We start from the raw sequence: 6,000 nt of genomic DNA, 5'->3' as shown, positions 1-6,000 counted from the left end.
AAAGGTGTGAGGGAAAGTCACTGATGCATTTGGATGTCACTGGGCCATAGTCAGGGGAGAGTAAGAATTTGACTCGTTGAAGCAGAGAAGAGAGAGCTGGGACTAGAAAACTATTCAAAGAAATAATGGCTGAAAACTTCCTAACTTGGTTAAATACATAAATCCTAACACTAAGGCAGGTGAATGAACTCTAAGAAGGAAAAATTCAAAGAAATCCAAATCCATACCAGGGCACATTATAATTGAACTTTTGAAAACTAAAGACAATAAAACAAACAAAAAACTCTCAAAAGTGGCCAGAGGAAAACAACCCATTGATTATAGAGGAACACCAATTTGAATTATGGCAGATTTCTTATGTGAAATTTATAGGGACCATAAGGAAGTGTATGATACTTTTCAAGTACTGGAACAAAAATGTAACCATAAAATGTTTATCCAGTGAAAATAAATATCATGGATGAAGGGGAAATAAACACATTCTCAGACAAAGGAAGACTAAGGAAATCTGTTGCCAGTAAACCCACACTTGAGGAAATTTCTCTTTATTCGTAGAGAAGGTAAAGCACTTTAAAGAGAAAATTTCTAAACTTCAGTTGATGCAGTAAAACATAAATATGCAGTAGACTGTGCTAAGTTAAATGTGTATATTGTAATACTTAGAGCAACCACTAAGAAACATACACCAAGCAGTATATTGGGGGGGGGGAAGCTAATTAAGTCAAGATGCAACCCTATCAAAAAAAATCAAGTCATTAACAGGAAAATAAGGAAAGAGAAAATGAGGAAACAAATTAAATACAGAAAGTTGTGATATTTAACAAATGAATACTGAAAAACATATAGTTAAAATATGCAATTAAAAGATGGAGGTTGGCAGAAAGGATTTAAAAAGGAAAAGCATAATCCTAAAATACATAGGAATAAACCTAACCAAAGAAGTGAAAGATTTGTACTGTGAAAACTATGAAACACTGATGAAAGAAATTGAAGATGACACAAAAATATGGAAAAACATTCATTGCTCATGGATTGGAAGAAAAATATTGTTAAAATATCTCTATTACCCAAAGAAATCTACACATCTAATGCAATCCCTATCAAAATACCCACAGTATTATTCACAGAGCTAGAACAATCAATCCTAAAATTTATATTGAACCACAAAAGACCCCAAATAGCCAAAGGAATTTTGAAAAAAGAAAAGCAAAGCTGGAGGCATCACAATTCTGGACTTAAGATGTATTACAAAGCTGTAGTAATCAAGACAGTGTTGTACTGGCACAAAACAGACACATAGATCAACGGAACAGAATAGAAAACCCAGGAATGACCCACAACTATATGGTCAATTAATCTTTGACAAAGCAGGAAAGAATATCCAATGGAAAAAGACAGCCTCTTCAACAGATGGTGTTGGGAGAACTGGACAGCCACATGCAAAAGAATGAAACTGGACCACTTTCTTACACCATGCACAAAAATAAATTCAAAATGGATTAAAGTCCTAAAAGTGAGATAGGAAACCATCAAAATTCTAGAGGAGAAAACAGGCAGTAACTGCTTTGATATCAGTCATAACAACTTCTTACTAGATATGTCTCTTGAGGCAAGGGACACAAAAGCAAAAATAAACTATTGGGACTTCATCAGAATAAAAAGCTTCTGCACAGCGAAGAAAACAACCAACAAAACTAAAAAGCAAGCTACAGAATGGGAGAAGATATTTGATAAAGGATTAGTATCCAAAGTCTATAAAGAACTTATCAAACTCAGCACCCTAAAGCACATAATCCAGTTAAACGTAGGCAGAAGACATGAATAGATATTTTTCCAAAGAAGACATAAGATAGATGGTCAATATACACATAAAAAGATGCTCAACATCACTCATCATTAGGGAAACACAGATCAAAACTGCAATGACATATCACCTCACACCAGTCAGAATGGCTAACATTAACAACACAGAAAACAACAGGTATTGGCGAAGATGTGAAGGAGGACCCCTCTTAGACTGCTGGTGGGAATAACAAGGGGGGCAACTACTCTGGAAAACAATGTGAAGGTTCCTTATTTTTATTTAACAAGTTAAAAACAGAACTACTGTATGATCCAGCATTAAAATATTTACCCAAATGATAAAGAAAATACTAACTCAAAGGAATACATGCACCCAATGTGTATAGTAGCATTATCAATAGTAGCCAAGTTATGGAAAGAGCCCAAATGTCCATTGGCTGATGAATGGATAAGGAAGACGGGATGAAATCTTGCCATTTGCAACAACATAGATGGAGCTAGAGAGTATTGTGGTAAGCGAAATAAGTCAGTCAGAGAAAGATATCTAGCATATCAAATCACTCAGTATGTGGAGTTTAAGAAACAAAACAAATGAATATAAGAGGGAAAAAAAAGAGAGGAAAACTTCAAACAGACTCGTAATTACAGAGAACAAAGTGATGGTTATTACAGTGGAAGTGGGCAGGAAAGGTGGGCAGGGGGATGCACTAAGTAGGTTATAGGTGTTAAGGAGGGCATTTGTTGTGATGAACAATGGGTGTTGTATATAAGTGTTTAATCACTAAATTTATATACCTGAAACTAATACTGCCCTGTATGTCAACTAATTGGAATTTAAGTAAAAACTTGCGAATAAAAGGAAAAGCAGAATCCAACAATATTCATCTACAAGAATTTTACTTCAAGGAATAGAGGGGAGCTTCCTCAACCTGATAAAGAACATAGACAAAAACCTACAGCTAACATCATTACTTGATGGTAAAAGACTGAATGTTGAGGAATAGTCAATAATGTCTGTTGTTTCCACTCTCATTCAACAAAATACCTGAATTTCTAGCCACTGTAATAAGAAAAAGAAATAGAAGAATATATATTGGAAAGGAATACTAAAATGATCCCTTTTTGCCCTTAGCAAGATTGTCTACATAGAAAATGCCAAACAATCTAAAAACTTTTTAATTAAAAATAATTAAGCAAATAATCTCCTAGAACAATAAGTGAGTTTTTTAATGTTGCAGGATACAAGATCAAAACACAAAATAAATTGCACTTTTATATATTAACAATGAACATATGGAGACTAAAATTTAAACACAATGCCATTGAAAATTTCTCCAAGGAAAAATGAAATAGTTAGGTACAAATCTAATAATGCATGCATAGGCTATGTATGCTGAAACATAAAAATGTTGAAATACAGGTGCCTGGGTGGCTCAGTCGATTAAGTGGCCAACTTGGTTCAGGTCATGATCTGGCAGTTCGTGAATTCAAGCCCTGAGTTTGGCTCTGTGCTGACAACTCAGAACCTGAACCCTGCTTCAGATTCTATCTCTCTCTGTCTCTGACCTTTCCCTGCTCATGTTCTTTATCTCTCTGTCTCTCAAAACATGAATAAATGTTAATTTATTTTAAAACATTGAAATAAATTTAAAAATACCTGAATAAATGCATACACATACCATGTTCATGTATTTGACAGTTCAGCATAGGAAACTTATAAATTCTCCACAAATTAATATATAAGTTTGATGATATTCCTACCAAAATCCAAACAAGGTCTTACATCTAGAATATATAAAGAACTCACAAAAGTAAACAATAAAAAATTAAAAACTGATTAGAAAAATATGCAAAAGACATGAAAGATATTTCATCAAAAAACAGGCACCAATGGCAATTACAGTATGACTCAGAAATTGTACTCTTCGGCAAAGAATGAAATGCATGTTCATACAAAAACTGACTCCTAAATGTCTATAGCTCCATTTAACTCTTACCACCCGTTACCTTTTGGTCCAGTGGCTTCTGCCACCATTAAGCTGGACTCAGCTGTGGTTCTCTGTGTTTGCTTATCCCTCCAGCCTTTAGGTGACAGTTGCCCAGTGACTTCAAATTTCTGATTAATCTGAAAAAAAGTTACTGATTATCAGTTTATTCAGCCATTTTTTAATGTGAGAATGACAGTGATGTCTTCTAATATCTTTATATGTCAGAGCTTAGAATATAAGGCAAGAAACTACCTGTTTTTCAACCAGCAAGTCATTCTTGAAAATTATCCTCAAATGTCAACTATTCCCTGAAAAACTTCCCTGTAATTTACTTCCCATTTTTTCATGACTTACATCAAACTCTTCTTTAGTATTTTAGCCCTACTTTTGTTAAGCTGTCACTTTTATCTGTAACCTTTAAATGGCTTTGTGGGATTTACCTATTTTAAAGTCCTTGATTTTGGAAAATAGATGTCTTTCATCTTTGTATTTACAGTGCCCAGCACCATATCCAGCACATAAAACATGATATAAAACATGATTTTCTTGTGTAAGGATAATGGATATTACGAAGACTATAATGGCTAACCTTAAGATGTCACATGTTTTAGTAGGAGTACCAGAAAAACTCATAGGAATTTTATATGCAATGTGCGAAGTACAATAATTGCCGAGTGCATGGGTGCTATGAGGATCAGCAAGGAAAGAAATTACATGTTTTTCAGAGGAAAGGAGACCTCTTGTAAAAGAAAGAGTTGTAGGGAGCCAAGCAAAGCAAGAGATGGTCATAGGTGAAGCAGATAGGGCATCTTGAGGAAGAGTGTGAAAGTGAGTGATAGCATGGGTTGGGTACAGATGTGCTGATCCATGTGCTGGCTGAAGCTGAGCAGAATTCTTGACATCATCACATTTCTTGAGGAAGTGGAGGACCACATCATTTGCTCTGAGTGAATAGGTTGAACAAAGTGGGAGAACCATGAAGTCTGAAGTATATTTAAAAAAAAAAAAAAGTAAGAATAAAACTTTTTTACACAGTGAAGGAAACCACCAACAAATAAAAAGGCAATCTACTGAATGGGACAAGATATTTGCAAATGATAGATCACCTAAGGGGTTAATATCCCAAATAAAGAATGTAACATAGCTCAATACCAAAAAAAAAAAAAAAAAAAAAAAAAAAAAAAAAAAAAATCTGATTTAAACATGGGAAGAGGACCTGAATAGACATTTTCCCAAAGAAGACATACAGATAGTTAACAGACACCTGAAAAAATGTTCAACACCACTAACCATCAGGGAAGTGCAAATCAGAACAACGAGATAATACCTTGCACCTGTCAGAATGGCTAGAATGAAAAAGGCAAGAAATAACAAGTATTTGTGAAGCTGCAGAGAAAAAGGATTGCTTGTGCACTGTTGATGGGAATGTAAACTGGTAAAGGCACTGTGGAAAATAGTATGGAAATGTCTCAAAAACTTAAAAAAATTACTAGGGGCACCTGGGTGGCTCAGTCGATTGAGCGTCCGACTTCGGCTCAGGTCATGATGTTGCAGTTCATGAGTTTGAGCCCCGCATCGGGCTCTGTGCTTACAACTCAGAGCCTGGAGCCTGCTTCAGATTCTGTGTCTCCCTCTCTCTCTGCCCCTCCCCCGCTCATGCTCTGTCTCTCTCTGTCTCAAAAATAAATAAAAACATTTAAAAAATGGCATTACTATATGATCTAGTAATTCCACTACTAGGCATCTATCTACCCAAAGAAAACAGAAATGCTAATTTGAAAAGATACATGCATCCCTATGTTTACTGCAACATTATTTACAATAGCTAGGATATGGAAGCAACCTAAGGATCCAGTGATAGATGAATGGATAAAGAAGAGGTGGTATAGATATACAATGGAATATTATGTGGCCATAAAACAGATATTACTAGCTTGCCATTTGTGACACCATGAATGGACCTAAAGGGTATTAAGCTAAGTGAAATAAGACTGTGAAAGACAAATACTGTATGATTTCACATATATGTGGAATCCAGAAAAACAAAACAAATAAATAAACAAACAAAAAGAAGAATAAGATCTATAAATGCAGAGAACAAACTGATGGCTGCCAGAGGCAAGGGAGTGGGGTGATTAGCAAAATGGGTGAAGGGATGTGGAGATGCAGGCTTCTAGTTATGGAATGAAGTAGTCACAGGAATAAAAGG

This window comes from Leopardus geoffroyi, chromosome A2 (assembly GCF_018350155.1).
Source record: "Leopardus geoffroyi isolate Oge1 chromosome A2, O.geoffroyi_Oge1_pat1.0, whole genome shotgun sequence".
In the NCBI taxonomy this organism is placed as follows: domain Eukaryota; kingdom Metazoa; phylum Chordata; class Mammalia; order Carnivora; family Felidae; genus Leopardus; species Leopardus geoffroyi.
The sequence above is the reverse complement of the archived record's forward strand: the minus strand, read 5'-3'. Positions refer to the sequence as shown.